General features: G+C 43.1%; 1 non-coding gene across 1 annotated transcript; it reads right to left on the reverse strand.

The window, feature by feature from the left end:
• Positions 1-1104: 1104 nt before the first annotated feature.
• Positions 1105-2460, reverse strand: LOC109748513 (uncharacterized). The gene is made up of 2 exons (XR_005769022.3): positions 2131-2460; positions 1105-2037 (listed from the first exon to the last, which is right to left on the reverse strand). It is a non-coding gene; the product is annotated as an uncharacterized protein (transcript).
• Positions 2461-9316: the final 6856 nt, after the last annotated feature.

Here is a 9316-nt window from a genome sequence, read left to right on the forward strand (position 1 = left end):
ACGCGGGGGAGGGAGTGCGTAGGTCGGGGTTGAAGATGGGAGGGGACGCGCGCGGGTCGGGGTTGGAGACAGGGGGGCGGCGCCGCGCCATGCGGGAAGGTGATGTTGGGGTTGAAGCCGCCATGCGGGAAGGTGACGTTGGGGTTGAAGCCGCCATGCGCGTCATCGTCGACGTAGCCAGGCAAGGGCGCGTACCCCCATAGTGGCGGCGAGAAGTTATCCTTCGACGCGACGCTCTGCTGGCTCCCCCACGCACCTTGTGGGCACTGGCCGGCTTGCTGAGGCGGAATGTTCACCATCCCCGTGCGAGATGCCGCCTCCCGCTCCGCCGCCGCATCCCTGGCCTTCTTCATGTTGAGCCTGTTCCGCCGATCGGTGGTGACCACTGCCCGACGATCAACGTCGGCCTTCCACTGAGTGTTCGTCAAGCCCGGGGGCCTTGCCATCGGCGCCCTCGGCTTCCTTTGCTTTGCCTGGACGAAATCTGTGGCAAGGCGAGGGGGCGCATACTTCTTCGGCGGCATGAGGGCGGATCAGGGAGAATGGTGGGAGCGGCGGGGGAGAATGGGGTCGGCAACGGGAAAATGGAGGGAAAGGGAAAAGACGGCGGGAAAATCGGCTAGTGTCGCTGAACTACCGTATATATGAATCCCGGTCCAGTTTTCCACATATAAACTATTGTACTCTTTTGTTTACACACACTTCTATTTTCTGCAACTAGCAAAGCTACTGAGGTTGACAACCAATCCATAGGAGAACCGAGATGGAATTCCAATCATGCTAGGAAAGCGGAATCAGATTCAGTTGTGTAACAAGTAACAACTCAGAGGTGGAATTGCATCATCAACAGTTAAATGCCTTTGGTGGACCACATTGGTAGAAGATTACCTGCACCTTGCATCATCAACAGCTGTGTAACAAGTAACAACTCAGAGGTGGAATTGAACAAGCAACCAAAAGGTTTGTTAGGAAAAAATGCTCAATGATAAAATTATTCCCTAATAGTCCATAAAACCCGGCATCGGGCGGCAAAGTCACCAAACGAGAGATAGAATTTCAACAGCTGAATGTAAAGTTTGAATCGATATTCTCGCCGGTGCAACAGATAATGCAAACGGACGCATACTATTTCTTGATAAAGTTACAAGTTCCAAACACATTAATGTATGTCCTTTGCTTATTTCTGTGTGTACTTCTCAACCATGCATGCATGCAGACATGCACGGGCACTCGCCATATGCATGGCAGAAGCGTTTTACTTCTTGCACACGACACCTTTGCCGTCCATGCCGCTGGCGCAGGTGACACCAGCGAGCTCAGATAGCACCGCGGCACCGTCGTTTCCACGGCTGACTCCATAGCGCGCCACGCTGCAGTCGGCGGCGAACAGGCTGGAGGTGGTGAAGGTGGCATCTCCTCCCATGGTGGGCATGGAGGCCCTCACGTCGAAATGGTTGACGTAGTCGGAGCGGTACGTCTGTCCGACCACACCGTGGACGTCGTCGGTGAGCGCGTCGAACTTGAACGCCAGCTCGAGGTGCGCGAGGCAGTCATCGGCGGTGACACCGTAGCGGTGCACCCTCGATTCCTCCTCGGTGATGGGCACGGCGTTGGCCCTGACGCTGAACTTTCCGGCGACGGTGACGAGGACGCCGTTGGCCGCCTTGGTGCGGGTCACCGACAGCTCGGGCACGCGGCTGGACGTCCACTTGGCGCCTTCGATGAGGTCAGCGGGAAGGTAGACAGGCTCGCCGTCCAGGGTGATGTCCAGGTGCTCGACGGCGTCGTCCCAGGTGCCGGTCTTCCTGGCGCCGAGGTAGAGGCGGTGGCCGTCGAAGAGCACAGCGATGGCCTGGATCCAGGTGAAGTCCCGGGACATGCCACTGTGGCCGCTCTTGCCGATGAAGTGCGCGTTGATGTGAAGGTCGCGGTCGGAGACGACGCAGAAGTCGGCGTCCCTGCGTCCGTGGAAGTAGAAGGCGTTGCCGTCACCACCTATGAACCGCGGGTCGCCGCACGCCCCCGGGGTGTTGCAGACTGCACGAAGGCACGAACCAAAACCATTAACCAACAAAATCAACGTACGTAAGTAGCTCCATTGTTAAGACATGGCATCGATCCAGTGGTTACCGCAGACGGGTTTGCATGTGTTGCAGTCGGGGTAGCAGGACTGGGGGCAGTTGGCGGGGCAGTCCATGTTCCGGTTGAAACAGTAGGGGTTCTCCTTGCGGTTCTCAGTGCACTTGACCTTCATCGGCTTCGGCTTCGGCTTCGGGCCCTGGGCGTTGGGTGGCCGTGGCGTGGATTGCCCGGCGGCGGCCCCCGCTGCGGCAAGAAGGACGACAGCCGCTAAAGCCAGCACGACTCCCAAACGGCTCGCCATTGCGAGCGCCCTAACGCTGTCAGTGCTAGTTACTATAGTGTATTTGTTGCCGATGATTGATCGGCTTGAATGGGTACGTTTGAATGCATGGTTCCTAGGCAATTTATAGGCGATCGATCGGTCGAGTTGGCATCTATCTATCTGGTTGCTTCGTACATGGCGCTTGTCAACGCCAAGCCGGAGCGTAACGTGCCGTGCTTGCCGCTCGCTTGAAGTGGAAAAGCTTATACTTTGCGTGCATATAGGTGCATGCATGCGTAGATGGAACTTTATGCTAGCTACCTGCTACTCTTATGTACCGTAGGTCCTGTGCTATGTACATGCATGTAAGTATATAAGTACAGTACATTCTGTGGACTACCGTAGAATTAAATGAAGAAAGAGAGAGTTGAGTATCATATCATGATACCGTATCATAATAAATGATATGCTACTATGTGTCTTCCATGACAATAAATAAAGTACTACATGATACTAATATATGATACTATGCATTAGAGAGGTGGTATCATACACTAGTATGATATGCATGATACTAGTATATGATACTCCTCATTACAACCAGCCTAATGATCTTACGTCTTACATATCCTTTGAAGTAGTGTCCAGGTTTTCGGGGCAAGCTAGACTGCTAGGATGCAGCTTAATCTTCAAGGAAAGAGGCTAATGCATGTGCTTAACAGCCTGCTAAAGGAAGCGATCCGAGCGTTTCCTGGACCTTGATTACTCTCTTCTTGTCCTATCCCTTTCGTTTCATCATTCTGAGGTCAATGCAGATATGCCATGCTTGAACGTGAGGAAACATTGCAGGCCATCGAACCTTTTTTTTTTAGAAACTTGCATGTCATTGAATAGGGAGCTCCCGAAATCACTAGTTGAGGAGCGCTCCCCGCAACGATTAGTCGGGGAGCGCTCCGCGCGCGACAAGTGTCACGTGCATAGCGTCCATGAGACTTTTCTGCGGAGCGCGCGACACTTGTCGTGCAGAGGAGCACTACAGTGATTTCTGGTTTCTGGTTTTTCTTGTTGGTTTTTTTTCACTTTAGTCCTTGAATTTTTAGTGTTTTCTAATAGACTTTTGATCTCGTTCTGAGATCTGTTTCTCTATGGTGTCGCCGACCTGTCGCCACCAACTGGGCTTTCTTGCCGTCCTCGCCGCACGTCGCGGCCGCCACTCTTGTCGTCTGCTTACGGCGGCCCTTCTTTGCCGTTCACGGCGGTTCGCCGTTTGCACCACCACTCTTATCGCTTGTCAACGCCGCGCGGGAGCGTAACGTGCCGTGTCTGCCGCTCGCTTGAAGTGGAAAAGCTTATACTTTGCGTGCATAGGTGCATGCGTAGATGGAGTTTTATGCTAGCTACTACCTGCTACTCTTATGTTCGTAGGTCCTGTGCTATATACATATGCATGTAAGTATATAAGTACAGTACACTCTTTTTTTTTGAAAGAGACAACGTCGGCCTTTATTGATCAAGCAACAAATTTATAAAGAGTCTCCCGGATGCAATCCGGAGCAGAACGAAAAATACAAAGACTAGTAGAGTTCAAACTAGATTTAGCTAAAATATGAGCTAAGACATCGAAGTGCCGACGAACATGCATGAACGACGCAGCAGAAAGGTCTCTTGCAACCACTTTGATTTCATTCACAATGGCTCCAACAGCAGAACAATCCCTGCTTGGGGATGCAAGATGTTGTATCACCGAGAGGCAGTCCGATTTGAAGACCAAATCAGCAAAGCCTTCCTCCCGCGCCAAAATGACCACCCGACAAAGCGCCATGGCTTCAGCAACTTCCGGATTCATAATTCCTTTCAGAGATTCAAAGCAAGCAGCCACACACTTACCCAAATGATCCAGAATCACAACACCCACTCCAGCTTTATTTAAATCTTCAGAAACAACAGCATCAGAGAACACAACCAGCTTACCTACCGGCGGCGGGGACCAAAGCGGAATCGACGAAGAGGTCTCACGCCTGTGTATAGGTACCGGTCTGTACAAGTGTTGGATGATAAACTCAATATAAGCCTGGATCCTAGCTGTTGTGCGTTTCGGGTGAGGGGCCTCCGGTTCATTCCTCGCAGTGTTGTGAGCCTCCCAGATATGCCAAATCGTCACAGTCATGACCGTTGCTTCCTGATCAACTAGCGTAGCATGTTTTCAGGGCAAGTTTGCCAGGATGCAACTTAATCTTCATGGAAAGAGGCCAATGCATGTGCTTAGCAGCCTCCTAAAGGAAGCAATCCGAGCATTTAGCCGTCCTTGATTACAATACATATCTCGTACCCTTTTACTCTCTTGTCCTATTCATTTCGTTGCATCATTCTCGGATCAAGTCAAATTTTGAGAATCTGGCAAGAGAGTCAAAAAGAGCGTCGTTGTCATCACCTCTCTCTCACCAGGGCCTAGCAAACCTTGTTGTATTAGACAGTCAGAAATTCGTTGCGCTAAGGCCCAATACAGGCTGGACTAGCACACTAGAACAACAACTATCGCCAATGAATAGAGGCGTAGATCCAAAGATCAAACTTGTGTACACAAGTACGAAGACCGGATCCACACCGATCCACAAAAGATGAACACCGAGCAAATCCTACGAGATCTGACGGAGACATATCTCCACACACACACCCTCCGAAGACACTATAGACACACCATCTTGATGGGGATCGGACATAGGAGACATTACTCCTACTAGGGGGCGTCACCGCCGCCACACAACCAAACAACATTGAACCAAACAAGAACAAGAGCGGAGTCACATCAGATGCATGGCAGACCGGCGGCGGTGTTGACAGAAGGAGGAAAAAACTAACCCCTTGGGAGTCACCTCGTGACCGCGTATTAATTAGTGTTGTCCTGCTCATTCTGTCCAATCATTCAGAGGGCATGGAGAGCAATGATTTGTTGCACTTCTATTATGTCTTAGTAGATCGATCCTTTTTGTTCTATGGTGATTGGTGATCTATTATGATTGATTTGAATTGTATCTTATGATGATATGTTGCTATCCTTCGGTGTCCAACATATGAGTGCGCACATATGTGGACCACACTTTAGAGTTAGTGGTATGCTGAGATAAGTATGCATAGGGCAACCGGAGTGACAGATATTAGCGAGTCTGAATATAGGAGTTGATGCATATGAGATAAAGGGAGCTATAAATTTTAATGCTATGGTTGGGTTTTACCTTACTAAATTCTTAGTGTTTGTGGATTTTTGCTAAAGGTTTCAATCATAAGTACATATTGTCGATGGATTTTGTTGCATGTTAGTATAGGCTTCTCTCACATATAATTATAATGTATGACTATCGGTCTAGTAACATAGCCGCCTAGGGATATTTCGACACCTACCACCTCTACTCCACACTCACTATCTTTATTTTATTGTGCCTTTACATTACAATAACTAACTTTTATTTAGTAATACTTTATTATCTTGTAAACTATCTCTTTTATACATGTAAAGTACTTTTTAGTATAGTCTAGGTAAAGCAAACGTTCGGTGTACGTAGGGTTGTATCGTTGGCAGATTGAACCTGAGAGAATACAAATTCTACCTTTAGATTCTTTTGGGTTCGACACTCCATATTTACCACCTTCACTTTGAAAAGTTCTACGACTCTCTCACTTGGGGATTATCAGTTGTGCACGTGGGATGCACTACACATAGAGGAGTACAAGTTTACTACAATGTAGAGTACAAGTTGGGTAAAAAGGTTGATTGAAAACTATCAACATGGAATCTATTTTCAAAGCTCTCACATGAGAAGCACGACAGTGAAAACGGTTTTGTGATTTGGCCACATGCTGAGAAGATACTTAGATTTGAAAATCGGATCCCAGGAAACAAAGCGCACACAGTCAAACTCTAGTCCCACCGAACCATGGAAAACTCATCCAAACACTCTCGTGGGGACAAATGTTGTACGTATGTTGTGCCACTTGTTGCCACCAAAGACAATATGTTGGTTGGCGTAAGTCCAGTCGGTAGTATGCAATTGCACGCTAGTAAGATATGTTCTTTTTGCATTTGATTTTTATCTTCTAATCATGAATTTTAAACAAGCCCAGTTTGATTTAACAAATGTATTCTCACTTTTTACAATCATAATTTTAATTTTAATTTTACTAATTTTATATCAATTTCCATAATGTATTTAAAAATATTCATTGTGTACTAAAGATGCTCAAGATGTATTTAAAAATTCTCAGTGTATTGGAAAAATGTTCATCGTGCATTTCATTTTTTGGCATTATTCCAAATATTTATCATGTATCATAACAAGTTCAGTTTGTATTTAAAAATATGTGTATTTAGAAAGTGTTCAACGTGTATTAAAAATATATTTCTTGTGTGTTTCAAAATATTCCAGCTACGTAAAGATATACAAACATAGATATATTCCTATTTTCTATAAACTGTTCTTTGGGTATTAATTAAACAATTCAATATTTATTATAAAATGTCTAATGTATTTAAGATATATTCATGGTGTATTAAAACATGATATGAACATTTTTCACAATATGTAGTTACATTTCAAAAAAGATGGCAAAGATTTGCTAAATACACAGTGGGAATTTTTTACAGTAAATGATAAGATTTCTTCAAATACCCCCATGAAACTTTTGAAAGTACATGACATTCTTTCATAAACACGTTGAACCTATTTGGAAATATACGACAAACATTTTTTTACGACATGGGGATTAGTTTTATGTGCGATTAACATATTATAAGTGCGCAACGATTTTTTTTTAAAGGAGAGTGAACTTTTTGAAAATGCACTATCAGCGGTTTAAATGCATGATGAAAATTTGGTTTGTGGAAAGTTTTAAATACACTGTGTGCAATTTTTAAAAATACAATGAACAAAATGGAAAATCCCGAAGAAAAAGAAAGAGGTCAAAGAAAAGGAAACATGATGAAAAATAAAAACGAAAAACGAGAAGCAACCCATAAAATAATAGAAAAAGGACAGAAAATACAGGGACACAAATCCCATTTGGCGCCTTAAGCGCCACTTTTAGCTATGCCGGGACAGGGCACCCGCACCCGCACCCTTCGATCTAATGGGTTGGCCCATCTAAGGCACCTTCGCGGAAAGCTCGTCCTGATTTTTGGAAGCTTCCAGAAGCTTCGCAGCCATCTTTCTGGGTATCTTTGTCTCAAAACAGGTTTTGGGGAATCTACTGTAAGCTTTCAGTCGGATAAAAAATCATTTTTTTCTTTCAAATGCATGAATTTTTTTCAAACCTCTGAATATATTTCTTAAATATTTTTGTGTTTTTCAAATTTATATTTTCGCAAATTCATGAAGTTTATTCAAAGTTAGGAAAGTTTTCAAACTGGTTTGCAAAAAATACGAACTTTTGGAAATTAATTTACTGAATTATTTTAAAAAATATGACCTTTTCCTCAAATTCTAGATTTTTAAACTCGTGGATTTTTTCCAAATTTATGAATTTCTAGTTATTTTTAAATTTTCCTATACCTTTTTTACGAAAGTAAATGGTCAACCAGTCACCAAAGAAAAATAAAGCGAGAAGAGCACGTGCGCTAAATGGGCTAGCCCAGACAGGCGGCTTCAGGTGCTGTTGGGGTAAACTGAAGCTAGAAGCGCTGTATAGGACCTCGTCAGACTCACGCAATACATGTTCCTATATGTGCCGACAAATGTGCGTCCTATTAAAAAATGTTCATGCAATTTTTTTTAAAATGTCCTATCTAACCAAAAAAATATATGTTTACAAGTTGTGAGAATACTTTTCTCCTTAACTAAAAATGTACATGCATTTTAACAGAAAAACATGCATTAAAAAGCCAGTTCTGTAGTTGAAAACAAATTCCTTAGACATTCAAAGAAAAACAGTAAAAATAAATATTTCTGTATTTTAGGTATGTTTTTTTATAAAAATAATTATTGTATATAAATTAAATGTGCATATGAGTTAATTTTCCCAAGAGAACAAAGAAGTAGATGCAAAAACAAAGGTATAAAATAAAACAACATAAAGGACAACATTAAAAAGAAAAATAAATAAGAATATAAAGAAAAAAGGAAACATAATAAAAACCTTTCTTAAAAGAAGCTGAAAAAAAAGATGAAATAAAATTCAACATAAAAATGGTAAAAAAAAAAGAAAAAAGGAAAGTAAATCGTCAATATAAGGCTGACAAGCGCTGTAACGGGTGGGATGTTTCAGATATTGGTTGCCAACTTGCCATACATGGTGGTGTTTGAAATTTCTACTAAATATAAGTATTTGATTTTGTTTCAGGTTATAGACATACCATATATCTATCATGTGATTCATGTGACCAAATTTTAAAATTGCACACACAACATAACATGAGAAACATACAAAGAAGCAAAATGGTCAAAATTCACATGCCAATACAAATCTGCTACTCCTCCATTCCTAAGTATAAGTCCTTTTAGAGATTTCAATTGGACTACATACGGATGTATATAGACGTAGTTTAAAGTATAGATTCACTCATTTTACTTCATATGTAGCCAATACTGGAATCTCTAAAAAGATTTATATTTAGGAACAAAGGGAGTAGTATTCATGTCGAGACATGTCTTTTTCTTCTGGACTTGTGTTTTGGAGTTAAAAATGAAACCTTGTGCATCCCCAATTCCAGATTATTGGAAGTATCTAGCTTTGTCCTGCGACAATAGCTGCTCTATATTTGAGCAAGTTTATAGAAACTTGCCTTTATATTTGACCGAGCTTATAGGAAAATGTGCTAATATTTACAACATCAACTATACATAGTATGAAAACATATTTTACGATGAAATATGAAAGAGATTGAGTTATATAGATGTTGATATTTCTTTCCATAGACTTCTTTGTCAAACACTGAAAGATTTGACTTATGAAAACTAAAATTTCAAATAATTTGGAACGAAG

Source organism: Aegilops tauschii, chromosome 2, assembly GCF_002575655.3.
Source record: "Aegilops tauschii subsp. strangulata cultivar AL8/78 chromosome 2, Aet v6.0, whole genome shotgun sequence".
Taxonomy (NCBI): Eukaryota; Viridiplantae; Streptophyta; class Magnoliopsida; order Poales; family Poaceae; genus Aegilops; species Aegilops tauschii.